This window comes from Gymnogyps californianus, chromosome 7 (assembly GCF_018139145.2).
Source record: "Gymnogyps californianus isolate 813 chromosome 7, ASM1813914v2, whole genome shotgun sequence".
Lineage (NCBI taxonomy): Eukaryota > Metazoa > Chordata > Aves > Accipitriformes > Cathartidae > Gymnogyps > Gymnogyps californianus.
In genome coordinates this window covers 41,199,336-41,213,522 of record NC_059477.1, presented here as the reverse complement: position 1 = coordinate 41,213,522, position 14,187 = coordinate 41,199,336, and positions in this window count along the sequence as shown.

Sequence of the window (14,187 nt, the reverse complement as noted above, 5' to 3'; positions counted from 1 at the left end):
GGTGATGACAATTGGCTCGCTCTCCGTGTTACCCAGCTGTAGTGTGTGTTGACTTAGGTGCCAGATGGCACACCGCACACGTATAATAAGATTGCATTTTATGTTTCGGGATGAGTAATATCCCTCTTGATTGTGGTACTTGATACTTCATCCAAAATGATCCGTTGTCCTTTGCAAAGCAAGGCTTCAGTTTTGGCTTCGTACCGAGCGTGTCATTGAGGTATCCACCTTGCACAATTTTATCAGATTGCAAAGGCGTTTGGACGTAGAGCGCAAGTTTGAGGGGTGACTTGGGAGGATGGCAGTGTGCAGAGGACTTATTTGACTGAGAAAAAACATTGTTTCTTTGTGGTCACTGAAACTGTTTTTTTCCAAGATAAAACAAGGTGGAAATTGGAGTTATCTGCCCAATCAGAAAAATCCCTATTTCATCCAAAATGAAAGATTTTCTTTCAATTTTCTAAGTTTTTTTTTTCTTTAAATAAAAATATATTTAACAGGTCATTCTCATTCAGGCCCATTATAATAGCATCGTGACCCAAGCCGTTGTATAGCTGGTAGAAAATCTCTCTTCTAATGGCAACGGTCACCTACAGGCCTGGACTTGCAATATCAGCATCAACAGGAACTGCACGAGGTTCCAGAGATCAGTGGGAACTTGGGAGTCGCTGACAGAAGAGCAAGAAATATGCTTCATACGTTCCCATAGTTGCCTGGGAAGTCCTGGTAAGACGTAGGAACCTGAATAATATTTGAGCTAGTGTTGAGAAGGGGAGCACCATGCACTCACAAGAAGATGTATAGTTTTGTAACCTTTCCTGCTGCCTGAATTTCGACTTAGAAAACAACCAGTTTTCTAATCATCTGGTATTATGCATTCAAACCTCTGATCTATATTCAAATTAAAAGCATAGAACTGAAAAAAAAAAAATCAGCGTTTTTTTCAGTCTCCTGAGTCAGCTAGTTTGGCAGCTACATGAAATGATTTAGGTTTTTATAATTCCAAATATGGCAGGATTAGCCCTTCATCCTGTTGTTTCAGTATGTCTGCATTAATTATTTTCAGTCCTCTTTAATTCAACAATAAACTCACATTTTCAGTTCAATGGAATGGCCTATTCTTAAATCATGTAAATACTATTCAGAACCAGGTGATACCCATATGCAGTCTTGCCAAAGTACACTCATTTATTTTTTAACTTCTTTAGCATACTCAGTCATCCAAGAAGCAAAACAATACATGATTTATAAAAGACATTTAATGAATTTCATCCATTTCCCATCGGAATTTCAATATTCCTGAGACACGGGCACAAGTAGAAAGAACAACAGCAGAAATCCCTAAGAAATTATTATCCTACGTTCTGGGGTAGTTCTGTTTGTGTGTGTAAGGGCTAAACTACAACTTCACTGTTCAAAACCTAAATTGAACAGAGCTAATTAAAACAGCTAGTGCCTGTGGCCCGTGGTGCCAAGAAGGGATTTGCTTTCTAGGACAAAAACGTCTGTGGTGTCAGTTGTTGCCATATTTAATCCTCTCAAAACTTAGTGTTTTGGTTTGAGTTGCTGTGGACCCTGAACGTAATCTTTGTGTAGACAGATGTGAAGGTTAGTTACATGAGTGGGTCTGGTCTGAGGTATCTGGGGTTTTTAGAGATACAGCTGGAAAGGTCTCTCTGCGCATTCCCAACATCAATGTGCTGCACATGGGATTACTGAGTGACCTATGAGCAGGTCAACAGTTAAAGCGAATAACCCAGTGTTTCACACCAGAGATGTTTCAGCCCAATTTGTCAGTCATTCCAAAGGCTAATATCTAGAAAGTTGCAACCATGTGAAATAGGGGTAATTTTCTCATGTCTCAAAAAAGGCTCAGTTAATACAAGCTTGTGTTGATGCATTTTAGAAATTTAAGACATGCTACTACCCATCTCAAATCCTTCCCATTTTCAGATTCTGCTATTCCTCATATTTTACTTTGAGGTGGGAGGGGCAGAACTTTCCTAAATTGAGATCAGCCTGATGGTTTAAAATCCGTGCAACTGTTCCAGCCTTAGTGTGTTGTATAAAGGATTATCGTTTAAAATGTAACTCAGTATGAAGTCCTCCAGAGTCGGATATACTTCGTGGTTTCTTTAGTTGGCAGAAGGGTTGACAACAAATTGCACTATCCAGCTTTGTTTTATACAACCTGTGCATGGTTCTCATTACAAATACCAGCTTGTTCCTGCTGCAGCCAGCAGTGGCGTTATATACGATTTCTGTTTAGAAGGTGAAGTGTTCTCTCAGTACAATTTGTATAGTACAATTTGCAAGTAATTAATATTGCAGTAATATTTTCTCCTCAACTCAGAGAAATCACATGGAAGTGCAAGCTATGTAGATGTTATAACTGTAGAGGCGTACAACAAATAATAATTACGGATCATAATATTTATCTACAGTAATAGCCATTCGTAGGATCCAGCTTACTGCAGTTTCTCTTTCTTGCATTTGGAAGCTGAAACACGAATGTCGCAGCTCAAATCCTGCTTTATCATGCCATTTTAACGTTTTTCTATTATCTGTTAATTATTGATGTTAGCCAGATCATTACTTTCTGGGGATGGCTGTTTTGAAGATGTCAGCTGTAAGTCAGCAATTGCTCTCGTCAGCATTGCCCTTAATCTCACAGTCGCGGTATAGCTCCTCTTTCTCATATCATCATATAGTGCTATTGTTTGTCATCCTAAATACACTAGCAGGACTTCCGAATCTATATGTAAATGAAAAATACAGCTTCATTTAATAATAGCTAAAACTGTACTGCGCTGGCAAGCGAATGAGTAGCTTGATGAGGAACATAATCAGTGGTCACAGAGCATCACTGCCCATACCATGAGCCCTACGTGGCAGCCTCCTGCCCTGCGAGGGCCGAGGCAGGAGCCCCTGCAGGCAGCCGGCTCAGCCCCGAAAGCTCAGATCGCCGAGGGCAGCGTGTGGGGTTTGGCTGCTTCGGAAATGTATCTTCGGGTACGTAGAGCTGGTTGGGGAGCAGCCCTGGGGAAAAGGCATGGGTGCTGGAGCCAGCAGCAGTCCTGGGCTGCCGGAGCAGGGAGGTGGCCAGGAGGAGGTCGAGGGACACAGTTATTCCCCTTTACTCAGCGCTCAGTGTGGGGTGGAAGGAAAAGTGACGACAGACCTGATTTGGAAGTAGAGAAGTCCAGACTGTATTGGAGCTGTGCCTCCAGGTTGTGCCATCTCCATCCTTGGAGTTTGGCAGGACCTGAGAGGACCAAGCCCTCAGCAACCGGGTTGGACCTCGGAGCTGACCCTGCTGGGGCAGGAGGTCTGACCAGAGACCTCCTGGGACCCCTTCTCACCTGAATTACTCTGTTGTTCTAATTTTTTCTCCTTTTATGATATATTTTTATGGAGGTGTATACCATGCAGATGCATATTGCGTGGCTGCCTGTAACCTTTTAATAACTAAAGACAATGATCGACATGGTTTTTTTCAATTAAAAAAAAGGTTACATGTATTGCTAAGTTGTCTCACTTCAGGGGAAATTTTGGCCAATAACTTGAAAAAAATATTGTAATGATTTTGCATTTTTATGCAGACAACGAAAGAGATGTGTTGTTTGTACTAACAATAGTTCTGTCTTCCCAAGCAAGAAAGACAGCATAGAAGTATGGGCTGTTATATGACACTAAACAAAGCATAAATAATCAGTAGAAAAAAAAATTGTTTAGGAATGTCCTATATTATAAACCATAGAAGTACATTTAAAGCAGGTATTTGTAATCTTTGCAAGGGCTTTTAATACCAAATCAGCCAAATACATGAAAAAAAGAGAAATCTTTTGAACTGTCTCCTCATAATCGAAAGGGCATTCATATCGAATGCAATTCTGGCGTGCGTTTCAAGTGGCTTTGTTAAATCCAAGCAGCCAGTCATTTCATATTGCATATACTAGGTTTAAAATAAAAAAAAAAATAGGGTTTTAAAGCAAACTGTGTAGAGTTTTCCATTCAAAGCATGAAGGTCTCTGAACAGCAGACATCTGGGATCTAGAAAGTTTTACCCTTCAGAGTGGTACTGGTCCATTCAACTTTAATGTCAGATCAGCTTTCCCATAAAACCTCTGATCCATTGCATCATTTTTGTAGTTGATATCTACCTGGAAATCGTGGAATTGTGTTTTCCTGGGGAAACAGAATGGACTCTTTCCCAGGACTTTGAGACTGTTGAGATCCTTGAACCCCAAAACTGAAGAGCAATCTTTGCAACAGAAAAGCACGTGACAGTAAATGAAATCGAAATTGCTTCATGAAGATTTTTCGTAACGAGCATTTCCTTAACAATACCTTGGAATGCATCTTTTGGAAGAAGATGCACAGAATCCTTAAGTCTCACTAGGTATTTTGGCTTTGGTGTTCTGAAGCCCCTTCTGAAAAACTTAAGTCCTCACAAGGTGATGACAGGGCTCAGTACTTCATGGTAACTCTTGCTTTTGCTAACACTTATTAAAGCAAGAGGACATTGCTTGTTAAAAATAATAAGATTAATTGAAGAAATCCTTAAGTTGTTCTTTAATATGCACTTTCTATGAAACCATGAGTTTAAGAATGAGTTTGAAAGTTTTATCACTCAGCTTTGCTTGTTTTCTCTGTTTAAAGTCTGGTAATTGTGTATATTAAGCAAATGCAAGGATGAGGGAGCATTATACTTTTAGGTTTTCTATTTAATTGCCTGTCCTGGAAATGATTTTAGCTGTTCTAAGATATTTTATACAAATAAATGTCAAAGTAGAGATCTAACAAAATCAATACAAGTATAATTTTATTTGCCTTCCTCTTCTTCCACAAAAGCAATAGGAAAGTGAATGGTACTCCTAAGCCTAAAAGCAACGTGAGCCGGACTCCCACATATGATATTTAAATTAGAAGTTACTTCATACCAGGACCCTTTGCATTTTGCATTTATTTGTTATCTTCCATTCAAAGGCAAAAAAGTATTGTCATTATACTTGTACTGGCTACTGGAATTTTATGGCAATTTGTATTTTAAGTAATTCAGGATGATAATTATACTTATTGCTTCACTAACTGCATAGTTACTATTCAGAGTACCTCATGTATATTTTACTGCCATGTACGTTCTATATCAGAGCAGACCTTCTGCAAATTGATTCATTTACATCATTATATACTCTTTCAGAAATCATTTTCTGATCGTGAGGAATAGACTTCTGCTAGAATCAGAGAGCTAATTCCCAGAACTCATCTTTATAGCTGAGGAAACTAAAAAAGAAACCAAATAAGAGACTAAATTTTTTTTTCCCCATTTGGTATCATTTTTAAAATGATGTACCTCTGCTGAAATGGGCATTTTTGACAAAGAGAGTATTTAGTAGAAATTTTTGCTTTTGTTCATTCATGTGGAAACCCTCGAAAAGAACAAATTATTTGGCTCACTTTTTTTTTTCGTATGGAAATGATGACAAACTGTAGGGCCGTGTGGGACATGTGCCCGTCATGTACCTTGGAGCACTTCCTTGTCCTCTGCCCGTTATCGATCTCTCCCAGCCACTTACTTTCAAAAGATACTAATTTAAAAAAATTAACCCACTGCAGAAATCCATTAGAGTTTTTTCCCTCCCTCACCTACACAAATTGCCACCGCCTGAAGCTGAAGAGAAGCAAAACTCCTGGATGAATGACAAATATCGTGGCTTTTAAAGTCTGATATCCTATGGCCCTGCAGGGATAGAAGAAAGGGGACAGATCCTCTGATCAGTCAACTTGGTACAACATAAACAGAGCAAAGTTGTTTTAAAATGGCTGAAGAGGGCTAATCCCCTTGTTCTGCTTGTACAGAGGCTTGGGGAGGCGATACTCCCACACTGGCAGTGTGACAAGCTGCATTCATCTGCAACATCTGAAGGAACCGAGTTATTTGATGTTTTGTTTTGAAAAAATTATTGAGGACTGTTTTGTATGCAAAAAGAGTTCCATTCTTTTTTTGCCTATTGAGTCCTAGATAACTGAAATTATGGTTATTGGAGGTACTACATTTAAATCTTGTGAAGTTCCGTAAAAAGATGGTATGATAGGTGGAGAGAACATGTACCAATGCATAACAGGGCTTATCTGTGCTGTGAGAAGTCCTTCTTTTGATTTACTCACTGTTGAGCGGGGCAGCTAGCAAAAAGTTAAATCTCCTTTTTTCCTTCTCCTCCTGAAATAAGATAAAATAAACTACGTGTGGATATAGCCTATTTGTTTTAGCCTGTTTCTAGCATGTGGCAGATGTTTTGGTGAGAGACAGGTAACTGAAATGGGCAATAATAATTTTTCATTTCTTTTGAAAAAGAAGAAATCAGCAAAGAAAACGTAGTCAGGGCACTAATAAAACACAAGTTAATGCTCCAATTTGTTATAGCATGTGAAGGGAAAATGACATTTATTGCCACTAGTGCTTATGAAGAAGATGGCTATTTACATGACTATGAATTCTTGACAACAAGATGGATTTTCATACTTAATGTGTAACTCTGTCTTTTGGGTTTTTTTAAAAAGTGCATCCTATATGGAACAGATCATAACCCAAACAGTAGTTCATCCCTTTTCTCAAAGGAACAACTTCTTAATGTCTCATTTGCATAAAATTTTGGGGACTCTGCCTTGTGTTATTGAGTGCTGCTGATTGTCTTTTGATAGCTCTAGTTTTAATATTATCTCATCTGTATGTGTACAACAGCATATTTCAGAACATAGGTATGGAAGGAGTAAGTTGTATTGGCAGCAGATGAAAGTGAGATGAAATGCTTCAAAGGCCAGACAGACAGGCAGAAGGCAGAGAAAAGGGTCTGTTAGGTATGGGGATGAGAATCTTTTGAAATATAGATAACCTACAGCAGAGATGAGCTCTGTTCTCCTGGCACTAATAATTAGACAGATAAGAGGGTAAAGTGAAAGGAAGCCAGGGGATGTGGACAAAGTTCAGGATAAACCATCCTGGAAAGACAAAGCCATGGAAATTTTATTCTGGGAAAAAATCAGATGAAGCTCAGGTAGGAAATCATAAAGGACATGAAATGTTTGTGACCAACTTGGGGACGTAGACAATGAGATCAAAACCAGCCGTGTGAGCGCTTTTATATGAATAGCAGAAGTCTGAAAGCTCAGGGGATGTTCTAACAGGTGCTGCAGAAAGAAAGTAATCGCCATAATACCATGATATACGTTCCCCAGCAATGGGCAAATACATGGCCCTGGCGATAAAACAGCCGCAGGATTAATAAAAAGCACAGTAAGAGTAAGTTGGTTCATCCCTGTTCAGACTGTCGGTGCCACAGCCAGGTCCCCCCTTCCAGAAACGCTTTTTGACAATAAAACAGTTGGCACGAGGAAGAACAATTCTTCAGTTACTTCTGAGCACTGCGGTTCTTCATCTACTTCAATCAGTATGTGTGAAAAAGCCAATCCGGAATAGTCGTAACAACATTGAACATCCTTGTAGGAGGGGAAAAAAAAATAAAAAAAATCAGTGCACCTACGGAGGAACTGCCTAATAATGAGGAAGATAATTAAAAGGAAATTAAAGGAGCAGCTAAGAGGGGAATATGTTTGTAGGCGGCTTAGATGCTTTAAAGGCAACAACTTATTTTACTACTCAACACAAATATGCACAACATCATAATTTTAAAGAAGATCTGCCAAAAATAAAATATAAACCAACAGACAAAGGAGCTATTAGGTTTGTTTTTTGTTGGCTTTTTTTTTAAAAGGAAAAAGAGTCAACTCTCAGTTTAAACGTAAAAGGCAAGCCAAACAGATTTTGAGCACTTACTGAATGTGGAAAAGCTAATCACAAAAACTTTTTTGAACACATCAGAGGCAGGAAGCTTGCCAGAGAAGCAGTCAGACTGATAGATGATCAAGGCATAACAGGAGCATTAAAGGAAGATAAGGTCATCGCAGGAAAGCGAGATGAGTTTGCACTGCTGTTTGCTGCGGTGGAGGTTGAGGACGGCTCTGTGCTAGAGCTGCTCTTTAGGAGGGACATGTTGAAGGAACGGTCTCAGATCGAAGAGCCCGGAGCTGACTCTGCCGGGGCAGGAGGTCAGGGCAGAGACTCTGGGGGCCCCTTCCCACCTGAGTTACGGGGCGAGCCCGTGATCCTGGGTCTGATCACTCCAGAGGTCTGAAAGCAAGAGCTACCGTCTTTGGTTTGACCGGCCTCCCCTTACATGGAGCTCTACACCTGCGGCCGACCTCTCCGGTGTCCTCTTAGGAGAGAGGGGCAAAACAACAAATGATTTCCAAACAGGACTAGCCATACTACCTTTTCATCAGGGGTGATATAGCTGGGAAGCAACTTCTGGTCCAGTATTTTGTTAATGATAGACACAGGGATAGTACATCCCTAAAAGAAAGGTTATCCTATAGATGCTTTGTTTCTTACGTTGTAGTCACATATCTTTTGCTGACCACCGTACATATTGATATTCCACTCTGGCCCTTTCCTGGCCCTTCCAAACTGCCTCCTTGTACTTGGGCTGAGTTACAGGAGAAGATCTAGGCAATACCAGTTCCAGATACGTTGCTCTGTAGAAGTTGACTAATCTTTAAAAATAGGCTAAATCCCAATTTAGAACAATTTCAGTAGAGTAAGCTTAGAAGACAATTGCTATAATTATGCAAATTTGAACAAGTGAAAAGGCTTAATGCAATGTATACAAAATAATGATTTAAAGGACTTAGCTTTAGGAATTAGCAGAAATTGGTCATTTGTATGTAATAATAGGACTGGAAGCTAATGATCCAGAGCGAAAGAGTTTTGCCAGGAGATATTAAAGCTTAGATAATCTTTTGTTCAGTAACTTCACACTTGTATTTGTTTAGGATTGCGGCCTGTGCCTGTATTACTGTATTGGAATTCCAATCACTCACCAGTTCTTAATTAGACAATATAACTGATATAATAATTGTGGCATGAATTGATTATTAACTGAAGTTTGTATGATAGTTAATAACAAAGTTCTTAAACAGAACATATATAACATAAAAATAACATAAGCGTTCCCGAATTGGCATTATTACACGGTGGTTGTGACCCAGGGTTTTAATTGTCAATATACATTTAAATTCACTGCTATCCAGTCCAGTGTTTGAAATGTTTATAAGAGGTTGCCAATAAAAGAAAATTTATTTTGTTTCCAAGGCTTTTTTCCAAGCTGTGAAAATTTGAAATGATCTGCCAAAACAGTCTGTATTCTTCAGGGCCAATAATTGATCAGAGTTGTCTTCTACTTTTTATGCTCTATTTCTGTTTTGTTTTTACAACTTAAATCAGGAACACTATCAACAGGATCACGTAAGTGTATCTGTGCTTGGTATACACTTTGGTATTCTAGTGTATAGTATCTATTATTCTGGTGTACAGTATATATATGTCTAGTATGTTCAATTGCATTGATTGTAGAAGTATTATCCTTGAAATCTTTAATGATAATTTTTGGAATGACTGTCTCCTAATAACAAGAAGAACAAATCGTTGTACATCAGAGTCTCGTGGCAGAAGCCGATACAGTACGTATGTAGTTACGGGTGTCGTGGTAGCCCCAGTGAGGCTGGGGACTTTTCTACTCACCGCTGAGCAAACACGCGATGAGGGACAACCGCTGTCCTGGAGAATTTTAAATCTAGACCTTGTACGAGGCGGGCACGCTACTTTCTACAGAATCAGCTCTTTTGTAGCACCTTATTTAATTAACCAGAAGAAGTGAGTTTTAAAAATAACACCCTAAATGACAGCAGCTTTTTCTTGCCCCTCGGACTGGCCGACAGCGAGCCGAGCCTCGTGTCCCACTCTCAGCCCGGAGCGCTCAGGGTGGAGTCCCACCAGCAGCGCTCGCCCTGGTGAGTCAGGGCTAATTAACCTGCCTGGGCTTTAACGTGTGCTCAAGTGGTGGGGAGACCCAGCGAACCCGGTTATTGTGTGACACAGCTAAGATTACCATTTCTCTGTCAGAGCTGAAACTAAAGCTAATTAAAAATAATGAGAGCGGCGTTACGTGACGGTGGGAGCTGCTGTGTGGTTCGGGGCTCACGTGCCTGCCCAGGAGCTGCTCGGGTGTCTGCAGTGGGATGGTCCAGGCGGCTGATTGCGGTGCAAATTCATCTTTCATTTGATGTTTCTCTCCATTTTTTGGTGGGGTTTGCGTTTAACATGGATCAGTTCCCTAACCTGTGTTACCTAAATGCGAGTGCTGGTGCAAGGGAAGGATACTTCACTGTGGGCAGAGGCTGAAGGCTAACTCTGGAGAAGTTGGGAAGGGAGATTTCAGCTGTGATAAAGCACTGTATTTCTACCAAAGTTTTGCAGTAGTGCCTGCTGTTCTGCTCATGAAATGACTCTTCCATTGGAAACTCTTTTTTGCTTTATGATATCAAACTGTGTAAGAGCGGTCCCAGCTCTTCCTAAAAAGAAGGTTCTTTTTGCATCATGGAGTCTGGTTGAACGGGAGGAGTTTATTTGGTTTGGAACTAAATCAAAATGTCAGAATCCTTCCAGAAATGCAACACCTGTCCTTCCTACAGCTGTAGCTGAAACCAACTGGAAGTATGATTTTCCCAAGATTACCTGTAATTCAAGTTTACATTTTGAAAAGGTGAAACAGGAGGCACAGAACCAAGCAGGTTTATTTGGGTCTGGAAATCACTTTGTCATACAGGGAGGCCTGACATTCCTGTCCGAAGTTCCTGCTTTGAACATTTTCATGGAGAAATGGTAATTGGTGACTGTCCAATGTATTCGACAGTTGGGTGGTCAGTATTTTCCCTTTATTTTTTCTTATGCCATTATTGTCAGGAAAAATACAGCCCAGTTTGGGGGGGAAAAAAGACAGGGGAGCAAAGCTCCTACAGTCCTCAACTCTTTCTTCTTTGACCCTGATAAATCCATGGCTGGCTGTGAATGTTTTCCCTCTCTGCTTTCTTATTCTGTGAAGAACACCCAGGCGTGGCTGATCTCTTATCCTGGCTATTGTGCAGCTGATGCCAGTGGTACTGGCTTTATTGTGCTTTGCAGTAAGAGGTTTTTCCTCAGATTTATGTCATATTAAAATGAGATGTGTAATTACAGAGGTTAGCTGCAATGGCAGCGTGCAACAGGAAGAGTGCCTTTCATTTCTTTCTTCTTTGGCACTAATTAGCTGAAGAGTGGATTCCTTACTGCTGCGTAGCACCCGGAGAGACCTTTGCGGCTGTAGCTGTGTTGCTGCCGGGATCCCGACTTGCTAACCTGGGCTTGAGAGTATCTACAGAGCTGCAACCATCGTTCCTTGTTCAAAGGCAGACAAAACCTTTGTAGGGGCTGGCAATACTGGGCACTGTAATCTGACAGAGTAGCATTTAAGATAAACTGATTTGTTTATTTGTAGCTGTGTGAGAAATAAGTGCCAGCTTTGGTAGCCGGTTGAAAGGAACGTTAGATGCTCCATCATTCTGCTCGCTCTTCTCGTGAACAAGTCATGCTGCACTCCCAGCAACTCACGCATGTGCCAGCAATCTTCGTGTACACTCAGAAAAGCCCGGAACGTCCCAAACCTAACATTCACTCCAGCGATGAATTTTGAAAATGGTTTCTAGCCGCTATTACTTTTTTGTTAACAAGCAATTTTTATTAAAGACTTCCAGAGAAAGTATTCTACTCCTCCTACCTGTACAAACAGCTATAAACTGAATGCATTTTAATAACTTTTTCCAAGAAGTTACAAGGTATTTCATTAAAATGTCAACTTTTTCTTTCATATATTTTATGATTCTCTTTCTTCCTTCTGCCACAAATATGTTGTTGCCAACATCATCATGACAGAGTTTGCTGCCAAGACTATGGAAAGTTAAAAAAGGAAAGAAAAAAAGAATTTCTATCCACTTTTGAGGTAAAATTCTTCCAGCACTAGAGGCTGAGAAAGCAGTCAGAAATATCTGAAGTGCCAAAGACAAATGTTAGAGTGCCAAAGCGGTGGCATAAAAACATGGAAGCAGTACCGGGGGGATCAATTCTCTGTGATAAGTGAATAGCAATCAGCTGCGGACATTTCCTAATCTGTTTGTCATTTATAGATTTCGCATAGTTCCTATTAATGTTTCTGTAAAGATTAGATAAAACAGCACGAGCACGCACACGCTGGCTTTGAGAGATTTAGCAGAGCAAGTCAGCTCCCGTTTGCAAGAAACGACGTGTCTTTCCCACCAAACCATCTCCAACTGCTGCATAAAATCCTTTGTGTCCTACTGCATCCCCCCAAGGACTCTCTCTTTTAAATATATCAACCTGCTGTCACTCAAAAGGTCACCAAAGCCAGCTCCAGCCAGGTGTCAAGCCATCTGGTGTTAGCTGGTTTAATAAGGAAGGAGCCGCTTCACCCGGTTTTAACTCATTAGACTGGGGAGGGGGGGGGGAGGAAAGAAAAAAACCCTCAGTTTTGCTTTTGAGAATAGTCAAGAGATGTGACTGTATTTCCGACTCGGGTGCCGTAACACCTAACTAATTAAAACGAGCCTGGCTTTGCATAGGGAGTATCCCTGCAAAGGCCCTAATTTGCAGCCCTTCAGCAGCACAGATCCTCACTGGAATTTCGTTATTACTGTTGCTGTCCTATCTTTACTTCTGGTTGGAGCTGCCGAGTGGCTATGAAGATATTAAATTCGCTTCATGCCCGGGATTTCTGGACTTCTGCCTTTGCAGATCTCGATTTCCGTGGCCCCCTGTGCAAACGGAGAAAAGCGATGGAGGGTCCTTGCCGGCAGTGGATATGCAGAATGCCTAATTGCAGTTTTAAAGCATCTTAAAAACTTTCAAATTCCCGAGTGATATCCCAGGTAATTTCCTGCTCGGCTGGAGAGCGAGGGACGAACGTTATTTCCACCCATACTAAACCAGTTGTGGCTTCAGGCTGGCTTCCCAGGCACCGCGCGTGACGCTGGAGAATTTTGCATTCAGCTGGTTGAGTTTGTTGTTATTTTTAAACAGCATAAAATCTCTTTCTTGGGATTCACTCTGCTTCTTAGGTGTTGCCCTCACCCAAAAGACGTTCTCTTTTAAAAGTGATTTGATTTCTCTTTCTCTGGCTCATAGGCCACAGCTTGATTTTGCTTGCACTCCTGGGTCTTAAAGCAATTTTAAAGGGGAGCCAAAGAGTTGCTGAATGTAGCTGTTTTGTTTACATTATGTAAAATTGGGAATCTGCCATAAGAGAAATCCCACGCATCCCATGCAGTGTTGAAGGCACACAAGGGTGTGTACGCATCAGATAAAGTAGGTGGAGTTTTTTAGCAAAGGCTTGTAACTTGCCCAAACGAGTTAATTACACATGCTGCGTCCCACTTTCCCAATACAGAAACGTTTGTAATTAAAAAAAAGAAAAAAATTAGTGTGTAATTTAGAGTTGGCCTTGGGCCGGTCCATCTTATTCCTGACTCTGGGACCCGGTCACTGTCTCATCAACTCCATTTCAGCGTGTGATGCAAGTGGTACGGAGGAGAGTAACCTGACAATTTGCTTACACCTACTTCTAATTTAGGCTCTCATCTTATGTAAATAATATTGGCAACCATTACCAATATTTTACGGAAATACGATTGATTGAGAAATAGTATACATGGAATAGATTTTGAGGCATTTGAGTAATATATAGAACATTAATTTTCTGGTACTGTCTCATGCAATGTATTGCAATTGTGAACTGCATAATGCATATAAAAATCCATATGTCTATACTTTTATTTTTAGCCCCGACAGCCTCCACGTAGAGTATTTTCTATGTCATATGCAGCTGGAGTCAATGATTCTCCCATGTATCTGAGACCATCAGCTCTCCCCGGTGGAATATTGATTTCCAGGAAATAATCTTCATGCAGCCATCTTTGCTTAAATATCACATAAAGATATACTCTTACTCAAAAATAATGCACATTCCTGCCGTTTTCTACTGGAAATTGAACGTATTGCTCCGTTTAGCAAAGTATTTAGACAATAAGGCAAAAAAATATATAGATGTCTCCATAGCGTGGAACATTTTACTATTTACATCCTAGCTACCATACATGACTAGAAATTTAATGCTTCTGAAGCAGTTGGAACTGTGAAATAGAGCAAAAAAGAACAAGGCTGGCAGCTGTCTTAATGCACGG